Raw genomic sequence first — 14,848 nt, 5'->3', positions numbered from 1 at the left:
TTACATCAATAGCATGATGGAGGAATAGTCAATAAAGTGAAGTAATGTGCAGATAATACACAGGTCATAGTTTTTTTTTTTTTTAATGTAGTTAACTTACAAAAAGGATTAGATCGTTTAGTGAGTTGGGGGAGGTAAATGGGAAATGAATTTTAATTATAATAAATGCAAAGTATTGTATTAAGATATCACAATTTAAATTATGAGTATAATTTAGATGCAAATAACAGTTTCGTGAAAGAAAAGGATCTTAGTGAAATGGTTGATCAGTCTCTTAAATCATCTAAACATTGTGTTTTTGCTAGTGATAGAACAAACAGGATTTTAGGTTGTATTTACAGAAATATTGCATATTGTGTTCAGTGGCAGGCTCTCTACCTTAAGAAAGACGTCAAAATTGTTGGAAAGGGTTCGGAGATGGGTTACTAGAATGGTGCCTGGGATGGAAGGATTGTCAGAGTAGGAGAGCTTGAAATATTTACTGGCCCATTACTGGCTCAAATTGTTTCTCTTGAAAAAGGAAGAGTTTAAGGTGTTTAAAATTTTAAATGGATTTGATAATGTTGATGCACCATTTCTTTTCGTATTTAACGGTGAGAACAGTAGGACTAGGGTACGCAAACATAAATTTTGTTAGGATAGAAGTCAACTTCAACTAAGATAATTTTATTTTTCTGACAGAGAGGTTGACCTTTGGAATGAATTGTTGTTGAGGCAGTAACTTTACGCGAGTTGAGGAGAACGCTTAATACGTATATGAATCTTAAACACTGGCTTGAAGATATTTTTCATTTATTAATTTAGCAGTTTTAGCTTAGTTTAGAGTATGGGACAGACAAAATGGCCGGTTGTTGTCTCAAAACATTATGTTAGTTTTTGTATTTCTTAGATTACGAGATTAATTACTGTTGTTGATGTAGCTGTTGTAACTATATAATTAATATTTTTTGTTTATCCGATAGCAAATAAGTTTCTTCAGTTGTGTTAAGAAAGTTAGTTATGTAAACTGAAGATACGATCCGAGAAGCCTACTTTAGATTTTACCAACTTTTCATAATAATCTTTATTTGAGCTACAGATGCAAAAAATACTCTAGTGTTTTTTATTTAAATTACATAAATTTTACATAATTTTATTTCTTGTGTAAACATTTATTCAATTAATGATTTGAACATCTATATCAATTTTTCACACAGAGCCGTGGACTTCAAGGAAGCAGTCATGAAGATTATATTGGTCTCAAATAACATCAGCAAAAACTATAAATTCGATTAATATTACTACACGTAAATTTAAAAGTAGTAACTATTAAGTTTAATTCAAATTAAAAATCGACTTCTTTTGTGTTCCAGAATTTCAATCTCTTTATAATACGATGAACTGCATTTTTAATTTTATTCGTGTTTGGCCTTGGGAAATAAGATTTTCAGTTGATTTGTTGCGCCACTCAGAAGCACACGTAACGGTGTATCCTAGTTTTGAGACAGATTGAAACAGGATGCAATTATATAATGCCTTTACAAACTTATAATACTTTTTAAAACACATGGACACCTTCCATCCAAGATTTTTAAATTGTTTGTCGTCCTTTGCTTGCACTTTTGGTAAAATTTCCATCAAACTTTTCTTTGATCCGTGAATCGTCATTAAATATCCACGATCAGTAAATTCTGTCTGAAACACTATCGTTTCATCAATGCAGCCGATAAAATCACTCTCACGCTCTTTTTTATCTTGAAGAAGAGTGAGCTTTTGCGAACAAAGAATTTGTGCTAGTTCAGTTGCACAGCATTTAATTCCTTGCAGTAATGTATTAATACTCGGATCGTCTACAGGAATAATGAAATGTTTTGTCTTCAGATAATGAATGAAGAAAGGGAATATGGCCCCAAAGTGATATTTCTTATCTTTAGGAAGATACCAACGTCGTTTACGCGCTGGAGAGGTAAGGGAACTGCCAACTTCGCATTTGGAGAACGTTTCAACTGGAATCCTGTGCCTGGTTCCATCGACACTCAAACATATAGTTTTTATTCCTTCAGGAAACATGGAAAAAATCAAGCTATAGCAACTTATCTTACCTGAGATACTTATTTCCCCAAATCCTATTATTTTATTTCCTATCCTTCATTAACTTGTTATGCAGTAACTATGTTTCTTAAATGTGTATATATTATTGTATCTAAGCATTACTTTTTAATTATTGTTACGAGGGATTTGACGTCATACACTGTTTAAACCATTGTTTTCTCAAAAAACGACAACAGCCAAGAATGTTTAAACAGGTTCCCCGCTAGTACAGCGGTATGTCTCCGGAATTACAACGCTAAAATCAGGGGTTCGATTTCCCTCGGTGGGCTGAGCAGATAGTCCGATGTGGCTTTACTATAAGAGAAACACACACACACATACTTAAACATTTACAAATATCATTCTCTCTCTCTCGGTGTTTGGGTATGATATGTTCGTACCCTGGAAGGTCAGGTTCTCTTTGACCTCTTCCTCCTCCCCGTACTTATGGTCTTGCAGTATTGGAATTTGTAATTATTGAACTGAATATTGTTCTGATCTTTTACAGAGCAATGTCCATGTATTGTGGTACATACATAGTTATTATTTTACTCTATCAGCAGAATATCAAATTTGTTGGTGGCACTTTTTATTCCCCCTTTTTTAATTATTTCTTATTATTTTTGTTTATTTATTTGTATTTATTTATTTCTTTTATGTTTAAAATATAAATTGACTGAGGAGAGATGTTTAGGACTAACTTCATCATGTATGAGGTACCTATCTAGTTCACAAAGCAGTTCGTTTTTCATCCAATTTTTATCGAAGTACGTTATTGTACTATGTAGAATTCTATCTGGTATGGTTGGTATATTCGAATATTTGTGTGTGAATTTAGATAATGTTGTTCTTGGAATTCTGTATGCTGTTGTAAGGAGTGTATTTTGGATTGTTTGCAGTTTAATTTTAATTTTGTCGTATACAGCCCGCGCCCACGTCACGCTAAACATGCTCGCCCTCCCAGCCGTGGGGGCGTATAATGTGACGGTCAATCCCACTATTCGTTGGTAAAAGAGTAGCCCAAGAGTTGGCGGTGGGTGGTGATGACTAGCTGCCTTCCCTCTAGTCTTACACTGCTAAATTAGGGACGGCTAGCACAGATAGCCCTCGAGTAGCTTTGTGCGAAATTCCAAAACAAACAAACAAACGTATACAGCTATTGATGCTGGAGCTGCGTAGTCTATTACTGGTCTAATATATGTTTTGTAAATTTTTAGTATGTTGTCTGTAGATGCTCCACTGTTCTTGCCAGTTAGATTCCTAACATAATTGGTTCCTTGCCAGACTTTGTTTTTAATTTCGTCTACATGGTTAATCCAAGATAATTTTGAATCAAGGGTTAGGCCTAAAAATTTTGCCGATGTGGCAGTCTGAAGTAGCGCACCATTCATATATATTTCTGACTAGTTTTGTTTTTTCAATTTCGTAAATACTACAAGTTGTGTTTTGATGCGTTTATTTTTATTCTATATTTTTGACAGTATTCACTTATTCCATTTAGTTGAGGTTGGATGTTTGTGGCTGCTATTGTTGGTGTTGCAGCACTTTTCCAGATTGCCACATCATCAGCGAACTGTGAAGATTAGGATTAGGATCCTTCAATGGCGTATTGTTTACATACATGATGAAGGGTATAGGGCTAACCACCCCTCCCTGAGCTTCTGGAGTAAAGTACTCGGAAAAAAAAAAAAAAAAGGTACTCTCTACACTTTCTATTTTCCAAAAAGTTAGATAGCCAGCGAATAATTCCACTCGTTGGTTGTTCCATTTCATTCATTTGGAACCTTAGACCATCGTGCCATATAGTGTCGAATGCATTCTCGTTATCAAGGAAGCAAGCGACAGTGCATTCTTTTTTATCAAAGCTATTTATATAGTTTCAGTTAATCTAATTAAATGATCTGTTGTTTGTCTGAATTTTCTGAGTCCATTTTGTTCTTCTGGTAATTTTGATGTTATCTTCAAAAATCTGTAGGGTCTATTACTTATTATTCTTTTAAGAATTTTACCTACCCAGCTGGTCAGGCTGATTGGTCGGTAGCTATTAGGTTTATTTGCTGTCTTTCCTTCCTTATGGAACATTAATATATTAGTGAGCTTCCAAGAAGCTGCCAGGCCTTGTCGAGTGAAACAATAATTGTCATTGAAAGCTTTTTCTTCCACGTCTCCCCATTTTTTGATAAAAGAGCACCAAACTTGACATAGCGATAGAGTAAGACATGAGGACGGTCATGAGAATGAGCTATCTAATTTCACACACCAACTTGTTATGTATATGTATGCCTCTTAGGCTTAGATTTAATTATAAGTTGTAAATGTATATATTGTAAGTTATTAGTAATATACCGCTTAGGAAGTTGTAACAATGTGATAAAAACGTAGTAATAATGAAGTAAGAGCTTCTTTTGAATTCCATGCATAGCTATCAAGGAATATCTGTGTTAGCCGTAAGACGAGAGGGAAGGCAGCTAAGAGTAAGACTTAAGAGAATTTGAGATAGATTGGTTTAGAATCTCAGTGGTAGTAATACTATATTAACAATAATTTGAGTAAATGAATAACGTTAATACGAAATTTAATAGTAATACAGCTGTTTGCTGAGCTGTGAAGTGTGGTAGATACAAATACAATTAACTGGATAATAGTAGTTTCATACCCTTGACTCAGAAGTTCCAAACTTATAAAAGGCAATTATGCAAAGTCCAGTAACAAAATCTTTCATTATAACACCCATTTATTATTGTGGAATGGTTTGGTAACCTAATAACTTTAAATTTCAAGCAAAATAGTTCAACTGTATAGTACTGATAATAGTGTCTCACAAATCATCAGTTAATCTTAGATTCACTAAAAACAATTTGTGGGATAAATATGCCCTCCAAGCCCAACATTTATTGCCTATAATATTTATGGGGCCATTTTTCTATAGTTTTATGATTTGAATTTTGTTAATTTAGTACCAGTAATTAAACCATAAATTGTGAAGTTCTTGCTTCATGCCTAAGGTCTAACAAATATTAAATATTTGTACTGATAGTACAATAATGTTTGATACTTAGAAGTTTTTACAATGTTAATAAAGTGTTTATTTTCTTACTAACTTATAATATTGTTTGTGAGATTTATGCAATTTTTAAAGGCATTCTCTGTTGATGTTAATCATTTTAATATTTTTGTATCATTCTGCATGAAACTTAATTGTTGTATTATTTTTTGTAGTATTAGTTAGAATGGTTTCAGAAGTTAAAGAAGTGAATAAAAATTAAATAAGTAGAAAAATAGTATGGTATAAATTGTACATTATTTGATTGGAATAACCATTATACTTTAAGTTTATCAGTGTCTTATTTTGAGACCTTTGGTATTTATATGTATCAAAAGCTTGTTTATATACTTCCAGGGGAACTGTATAGGCTTAAATGGGGAAACCTAAACACCTATGCAAATTGCACTTTTTTCTTTCATTAACAATGCATGTTAGTTTGTTATAACTCAAAAACAAATAAAAAATGCTGCACTGACTGAAAATTTCCCAGGGTACAAGCTACAGTGTGGGATTATAATATTTTCCCTAGGTTTTGGAGGTGACTGAAGAAATAGGACCCACATTGCAGTGGGGATACACTGTGTATCAGTCTTAATCTTCATTTGCCAGTTTCACATAAGAAATAAAGAATAGCAAGAGATATAGAATTAGAAATTAGGAGAGAGAGATGTGGGTGTTCAAGTCCACAACTTCTCACATGTTTTTGAGTTAAGTATAATTAGTCAGAGGTTTAGGTTTGCTGTTTTTAATGCAGTCCTTCCTTCTGATTTTACACATTACACTATTTAACATCATTAAAATGTATTTATTTTCACTAATACATATTAATGATTGTGATAAAAATACTGATGGAAACAGGTTGTACAAATGTTGTATAACTAAAGTTGTTAGTGTAAAATTTTATAAAATAAAAAAAATGAAAATCAAACAAATTCAAATATTTAGAAAGACTTGAGACCTACTAGAGCAATTACTCTGATGATAAAATGATGCTTTTGAGAAAGTCTTTAATTTAAAAGGTTTAATAAGAGAACATGAATTTGGAAAATGTTTTTCACTGATAAGATCAACAGGAGAGGAGTTTTATGGAGGATTAGACACTTGTTCTGCAAATATTACGGCTGATTTGTAACACCTTTGCTATTTTTCTTATGAGAGCAAAGAAAATAAATTAGCTTATTAAGATACACTGTGATTTCAAAAAATTTAAGAATAGGTTTCTCATGGTGAAACATACTATCTCAGGACATTCATCATAAGTAGGGTCTTTTACTGTCTTTTCATCCTTACTTTCATACATGGGATGACAGCAGAATTTTAGGAGCGAGTCAACTTGTCAACTAAAATTAATTAGAATTGGTTTCTGTTGGTACTAAGTTTTGTAGTCAGTAAACAAATTTTCAACATATTGAACATGTGTGAAGGACTATTTCTGTCCTTACCATGAAGTTAGAAACAATTAAGGAATGTTATGGAGAGAAAAGTATTTAAATGTGATTATTTGGAAATTTTTGAAACATTCTGTTGTGTATTTGATTTGGGGGGGGGGGGAGAAGCGAGTTTCTTCTGTTAAAAAAACCAAGTTTTACAGTTTAAAACACTATTATAAATCTTCTAAAATTTTCAAAGCCACTTGTATATATTAATGAGATAAGGGAAGATTTTACCAGTTATTAAAAATTATTTAATTTTTCATCTGTTAAAGCATCAGTAGGTTAAATCTATTTAGCACTTCAACCATATTAAGTATTATTGAAAATTTTGTTAAATGAACATTGGCATACATAATTTTTCTTCTGTTGTATGACTAAGTAAAATCTCTTGAAGTTGAATTTTATGTTTTAGAATCAAGAGGATTTCTTAAACATTCAGTAGGTATGGAAAAACCTAAGTTACATCATACTTATAAAAAATTGCATTATAAGGGTATTTGTCTCAGTTTATGATGACAGTATTGTTTATTAAATATAACCTTCTAGTGTCTACAAATAATTTGTGGTCTCCATGGAACTGACATGAAGTTTCCCTTTTTACGTTATTGTAGTGCCATTTGCATGCTGAACAACTGAAAGAACTATTCAGAACTGGAAAATTTAATTGGTTAACTTCAGGCAGTATTTACATTGATTAGTTTTATGCAGTCTAATCAAAACTATGACTAAATTAATTGTCACTATAATAATAAACTAATTGCAAATAGATATAACAAATTTCTCTATTTTGGATAATTAGAATTATCCAAATAATCAAAATGTTACTTTGTTTACTGCTGAGCACAAAGCTGCATACCTGAAAAATCAAATCACAAACATCAGATAATATTAAACTTTTAATTATGAATATGCTTCAATGTCTAGTTTACTAACATGCACGGATAATAAAGTTCAGTTCAATTTTGAATGCAACTTTTAAGGTCATGACATGTGCACTTTAACTGTATGATTAACCCATCCCTGTGAGTTAATTCTTCCATTTATAAGGTAATCCTTGTAGGTTTTTGAATAATTTTGAATAAATACTATCCATTTTAGCCAGTAAGAACAGGATTATAAGAAAAACTGAAGTGACCTTAACTAGTGTACGGATTGTTTGCAAGTCCATTAATAACAATATTTTGCTTTCTTTCATCTAACCACTATAATCTAGCAAATGGGATCTTTTAAAACTCTTTGGATAATATCGTTGGATTTATTTGACTTGACATTTAAAGCTATCTGGTGCGACAAGTGGATTTACCAAACCCAACGGTGTTGCAAAAACATGTTCTTATCGTGCAACAGTTGGAACACCCACATGTCCTTGTAATTCCCACACCAGTACTGTGTGCACATACATCACTTGAAAAATGTAATGCTGTATAACACACACTTTATTGTTTCCCAGTATCACTGAAATAACAAAAAAAAAAATGCTATTTGTGGAATTTAAACTGGAGATACGTTCCTGCAATTTGAAACTTTAAGTTATGGTTCTTATTTCTATTGAGAATGAAAGGAGTCCATTTGTATTAATTTGTAAGGTTACTACTCTAGGGAACATTTTGGCATGGTAATAGTATTTTATTAATAAAATAGATTAAGCTTGTGATATGCTTGGACAAATTTCTGATTTCATATAAATGTGCTCTTTGGGTTCCACAGTTTCTAAACCAGTGGTTCTTAACCTTGTAGGAGGTTAGAACCCGGAAGTTTCGTACTAGTATTCACTGAACCCTTCGTAATTTGAAAAATAAAATGATTTTTTCAAATTAAAAACATAAGTAGATATTTTATTAGTTCATAAAATGAACCATGCATCAGTTGCCCACAATATCAGTGTTCAAAGAACAAAACATGAATTTCACACAAAAACAAAACGCAATGAATATTTACTGCAAATCAATGTGACCTTTGCTGTTGCCTTCGCAACAAACTTTGTTCCTTTCTTCGTTTTTATATCTAGCATCCTCGAAAAGGATTGCTCGCAAAGATACGTTGTAATAAACGGTATGAGGATATCGAGGGCTTTCTTAGTATTAAGAGGGTACGCTAGGATTTGGTGACACCAAAACGTTGAGAGCGTTGTTGTTCTGAAAAGTTGCTGTTGAACCTGGCTCTGCTTAAGTTCACTTATTTCGTCGAGGTATTCATCATTGACATCTGCTGTCGCAGCACTAAACGTGAACGGTTGTCTCACCCATGCTGGATATGACTATGGTGGGGAAGTATCCGTCGAGAGACTTTGCGAGCTCATCTAAGTGCATGGCAATTGCTTACTTCAGTTCCCCGGGTACAGAAATGTCTCCGATTTCATACACATCTTCGATCTTACTTACACAGTCGTCCAGCAGGGGAAAGTTTACAAAGTTATCTTCTCTGTTCGTCGTTTCCATAATGGTAGCTTTTTTTGAAAAGCCTTCAGGTTTTCTTCCGCTTCGATGATGTTGACTCCACCGCCCTGCGTCTGTTGATTGCGAGCATTGAAGATATCGGCCATGTACGCCAAAATGAGAATGAACTCAGATTTTTCGAAGCAATCTGCATGACAATGTTGGTGCTCTCGCTAAAACAGGTCTAATTCCACACGCAAGGCAAAAACACGATTCAGCACCTTTCCCAGGGATAACCACCGAATGTTAGAATGGTACAGAAGTACCTCGAATTCAGAGCCCATTTCATTACACAGCTCTTTGAAGATGCGGTGCTTCAGGGCACTATTTCACACAAAGTTCACACATTACACTACAATTTTTAATACTTCTGCCAGTTTTGAAGGCAAAGTTTTTGTTGCCAACGCATGCCTGTGCAAAACACAGTGCGTTACAATGATGTGTGGTGCATCAGCTTTCACAAGTGCACCAAAACCAGAGTTTCGTCCCAGCATGACTGAACCTCCGTCAAAACAAACTGCAGAAACCATATCCCACGAAATATCGTTGTCTCTGAAGAAGTCATCCACAAGTTTCTTCACGTCGGCTGCCTTAGTTGTTGTAAGAGGCTTACAAAATAAAAATCTTTTATCTCGTCGTTCTTCACATAGCGCACGAATACAACAAGTTGGCTTAGATTGCAAACGTTGGTGGTCTTGTCGAGTTGAAGGCTGAATTTTGCTGGGATTGAAATCAGATCTGCAACTACTTGAGCCAAGATGTCATCTATTCTGCTGCTGATGGTGTCATTTGAAAGAGGAATTTGGGAGAACTTATTTTCAGCAGCTTTTCCCAGCATGATATTCGCCATCTTCAACGCAGCTGGTGTTACGAGTGCTTCACCAATGGTGCGTGGTTTGCCCTGCTTTGCGATCAAGTACGCAACTTCGTACGATGCTGTGAGGATCGGTTTGTCGATAGGTACAAAGCCGAGAACAGGTAAAGTAGCTTTTTGATGGAACCTGGCTCTCTTTACCTTGAATTCAGCAAGCGTTGTGTTCTTGCATTTACTATCTCCATGCAGCTTTAGGGAATGTCTCTTAGTTTTCCTGGTGCAAGACTAGAATTGCTCAACTTGGCATTGCAAATCATGCATTGAGGATGCTGACTCCCATCATGTTCTGTTATACACGTGCATCCATATTGTACGTATTCGTCCGATCACTTTAAGTTTTTGCTCGACATAGTATGAAGGGATTGAAAGATTAGGAAAAAAAAATCACAAATGACGCACGATTAATGCAGTCACAAGTGGACTGCTAAGCGCACGAAGTTCCCTGCAGCACAGATATTAAGGCCAAGTGATGTGACGTGATCAGCTGCAGCCAGTGATGGCCAAGTGGAACATAACATCACGAATCATACAAGTGGGGTGATCGGAACGGACACACACAAAGGAACAATGGAGCTTCATGTTATACAGGGGCGTCAAACAGCAGCTGAATACATTGACATGTTGGAGAGAGCATTCTTATTGACTGAAGGCCCTCGCTTGTGTGGAAATGACTGGATCTTTCAGCAGGACAACACTGCAATCCACAATGCCCGCAGGACAAAGGACTTTTTCATGGCAAATCACGTGATTCTTTTGGACCATCCAGCGTGTTCGCCCGAACTTAACCCCATTGAAAATGGACCCAAACAAGTGCACGATCTTGTGAAGTTATCTTCACCACTTGGAATGACATTTCAGCCAGCCTTCTGCAAACATTTATATCGATCATGCCAAAACGAATGTTTGAAATTATTCGCAATGACGGCCGTGTAACTCACTACTGAGACCTCTTGTTGGACATTTTCTACCCTATTTTGGACTTCTTTTTGGTCTTAAACTTTTGACCAGCTAGTGTTTAGGCTAATTTCATAGTGTTCACATTGTCCCTATTAAATGCTAAAAAAAAATATTTTTGTTTTCCCTTTTCCTATTTTAATCTTTCAAAGCTCTACTCAAATATGTGGGTGAGTCTAACAACGCAAAATGCATATTTTGTCTTTATGTTCATTGGCCTTAAGATTTTGGCCAGCAGTGTAATTGTGATAAAAACAAAAACATTTACTTTTCCGTTGCCAAACCACATCCTATTCTATCTAAACATTGCCCACCAGCCCCTGCGAGTAATGTGCATACGTATAATGCGTTAGTTATAAGTTTCATTCTCTGTCCTCTATCAATGGTTTAATCTGAGTGCGTTCTTGCCATATAGTTTTGAAATATGTTTGTAAAATAAAAATTAACGAGTTTATTTCTGCACAATGTTGTGTTTCCAACTATGAGACAAAATCACACAATAGTTAAGGTACAAGAATATTCAAACTGCAAATATATTCAATCAGATAATTTATTATATTTGTGTGTTTGTGTGTTTTTTCTTATAGCAAAGCCACATAGGGCTATTTGCTCAGCCCACCGAGGGGAATCGAACCCCTGATTTTAGCGTTGTAAATCCGGAGACATACCGCTGTACTAGCGGGGGGTATTATATTTGTCTTATCTGGTTTTCGATGTTATATTAAATGTAGAGGCGTTCTTGGTGTTTTACTAATATTTTAATTCTTTGAGTCTCAGTACTTCTGCATGTTTGTTTTCTCAATTTGAGATCGTCTGTATAATAACAATTTTATGTCGTGTACCTTTTCAATGATATGCTTATTCACATTTGAGACTGATTTCGTTTTCTTTTTTTTTACATCTGGTCGTTATTTTTTATCTCTTTCTTCTATATGGTAAATTTTGCAGGAGAAAGGTTCTGTTATAAATAGTGTCATTGCAGTGTTTTTCCCTGTTATAAAAATTTGGTGGAAAATATTAAAGTAAAATACAACAAAATCCCGAAAATAATGGAAGACATGGGAGAATTGTCTGTTTATTAACATCCCTAGTTACTTAAATCCTGTAACGAACAAAACAAGTGTAAACGGTAGACATTAAATTCGAAAAAAAATCATAATTCATGTGAGGAAAACCCATCTTAAATGTTCACGTAAGTCCAAATACTGAAAGCAAATATATTTTGTCGAAATTATATAAGAAACTTTGAAGTTATTCATGGAAACAAACAACTAAAAATTTTGGCAAATTACAAAAATTGTAACATAACAATGTTTAGGAACAACAACGGGCCTGTTGGTACGTTTTGAGTGTTCCATCCTCTAAGAAAGCCGTTGTCTTTCATTTGTGTATCAAGCTTTCTTATAAACTCATTCAAATATATTGCCTCCACAATATCCGAAAGCAACCCATTCCACAGGCCAACTACCCTATTTGAAAAATAAAATTGTCTTAGCTGAAGATGAGTTCCACTTTGCTTAAATCTAGATTTGTATCCCCCAATTCTACAATTCGAGCTGTTAAGTATGAAAAATGTTGATGTATCAACACTCTCAGTTCCTTTCACAATCTTAAACAATCAGATCCCCTCTAACTCTTCTTTTTTCAGAAGAAAAAATTAAAATATCTCCTGATATGACAACCCTTTCATTCCAGGTACCAGTTTAGTGACCCTTATCTGAACTTTTTCAAGTAATTCAATGTATTTCCTAAAGTAAGGAGCCCAAGATTGAACACAATACTTCAAATGTAACCTAACCAGTGATCTACGCAATTAAATTAACCTCTTTAGACTTGTATTCAATATTTCTGTAAATACTACTTAAAATCCCATTAGCTCTACCATTTGCAACAGTACACTGCTTGGAAGACTTCAAAGACTGATCGGCCATTGTTCACTGATACTATTGTGATAAAAGTAGAAAAACATAGTTTGGCTTGTCAACTGGATTATACAGTAATTGATTGAGCGTAAGTGGACTTTTGACAAGGAGAATAAAACATCATAGTGTTTAAGATACAACTGTATTCTCCGTAGTGTAAAGACATTTTACATATATTATTGTAAAACCAATACATGCATTCTGTCCAATTATTGCTCATATTTATCTCCAAAAAGTTATTAAACCTTACTGTAGTAATTCTTAGCTCGATATCATATATATATATATATATATGTACTACTACCACACAAAAGGCCTGGGATGGCCAGATGGTTAAGGTACTTGACGGGGTTCGGATCCCCGTCACAACAAACATGCTCGCCCTTTTAGCCCTGGGGGCGTTATAATGTGACGCTCAATTCCACAATTCATTAGTTAAAGAGTAGCCCAAGTGTTGGTGGTGATGACTAGCTGCTTTCCCTTTAGTCTGACACTATTAAATTAGGGGCAGCTAGTGCAGAAAGCCCTCGTGTAGCTTTTCGCGAAATTCCAAAATAAAAACAAAACAAATGTTGAAGTTTATAGTATGTATGAAAATTTGAAACTCTTTCCACCAGTCCAGGGAATATGCAAAATCATATCCTTCTCCACTGTTGTGGCCCGGCATGGCCAAGCGTGTTAAGGCGTGCGACTCGTAATCTGTGGGTCGCGGGTTCGCATCCCCGTCGCCAAACATGCTCGCCCTTTCAGCCATGGGGGCGTTATAATGTGACGGTCAATCCCACTAATCGTTGGTAAAAGAGTAGCCCAAGAGTTGGCGGTCGGTGGTGATGAGTAGCTGCCTTTCCTCTAGTTTTACACTGCTAAATTAGAAACAGCTAGCGCAGATAGCCCTCGAGTAGCTTTGTACGTAATTCAAAAAACAAACTCTTCTCCATTGTCTGGAAGAATCGTCATTTGACAAATGGGAAACCGATTTCTCTGTATTCCTACAGCCTGTGGTATATCCATGAGCAATGTCATGTGACAAGTCAAATAAAGGAAATGACCATTAACGAAAGAAAGAAACATTACCCAAAGCAACTCAAATCAATGTAATGATAGAACGTTGAAGTTTTTGACGATTCCCATGGAGAAAGATTTAACACCATCACAGAGGCATAGCCAAGGATGCAAGGCCCCTGAAAACTTTAGGCATGTTAATCACATAATTCGTGTTGTACCTGTGAATAGTTTCTGTATAATGTAAGATAAATATGCATTCAAAGAAGAGCAGAAGAATGAATAGACCTTGTATCAATTGTGATGAAGAGAAACCCACTTGAAGTAAAAATGTATCCTAAAAATGATTGAAATGAGTACTAAAATGTTAATGAAAATAAAGTTCAGAACAACATTACGACCTTCTTGTCTCATCTTCAGGTTAATACTGTTCTGTACTTTTTTTAATAAAGTTTTAATGCCCATACTTGTCGTATTTAGAATACATCTTGTATCATGTTCTTTGGTTTTTGAATTTCGTACAAAGCTACAGAAGGGCTATCTGTCCCCTAATTGAGCAGTGCGAGACAAGAGAAAGCAGCTAGTCATCATCAACCACAAACTATTTTACGAACGAATAGTAAGATTGACCGTATTATATTATAACGTACCCACAGCTGAAAGAGTGAGCATATTTGTTGTGATGAGAATTCGAACCCTAGGTTCAATGATTACGAGTGGAATGCCTTAACTACCTGGCCATGCCAGGACTGTTGTTTGGTAATCATAATTGGGTAATTAAGACTCGGACGTTAGATTTTTAATAATACCTTACCAGCTAACAAAATAAAATTATTAAAAAATTAAACTTATTTCAATAACATTATGCGATAAAAATTTCTGAAAACCGTAAAACCTGCTTCATCAAAAACATGCAGTTAAATTCCTCATTTCACTAGTTTTGCTAATGTTGAAATAATTTTTAATACACTTTCTTCTTAATTTTTTTAGAAACTACAACCGATAATTCGTACATTACACAATAAAATCACGATTTTAATACTTTCGTAATAATGTCGTTATTAATTCATCTTAAAATTATTCCAGGAAAAAGGTAAATCTTATGATTTTTC

The 14,848-nt window shown here is 34.6% G+C and overlaps 1 long non-coding RNA gene across 3 annotated transcripts in view; it reads left to right on the top strand.

The window, feature by feature from the left end:
- Positions 1-14,848, top strand: part of LOC143235307 (uncharacterized) — a 42,318-nt gene that overhangs the window by 13,406 nt on the left and 14,064 nt on the right. The window lies entirely within an intron of this gene.

This window comes from Tachypleus tridentatus, chromosome 12 (genome assembly GCF_004210375.1).
Source record: "Tachypleus tridentatus isolate NWPU-2018 chromosome 12, ASM421037v1, whole genome shotgun sequence".
Lineage (NCBI taxonomy): Eukaryota > Metazoa > Arthropoda > Merostomata > Xiphosura > Limulidae > Tachypleus > Tachypleus tridentatus.
The sequence above is the reverse complement of the archived record's forward strand: the minus strand, read 5'-3'. Positions and strand labels throughout refer to the sequence as shown.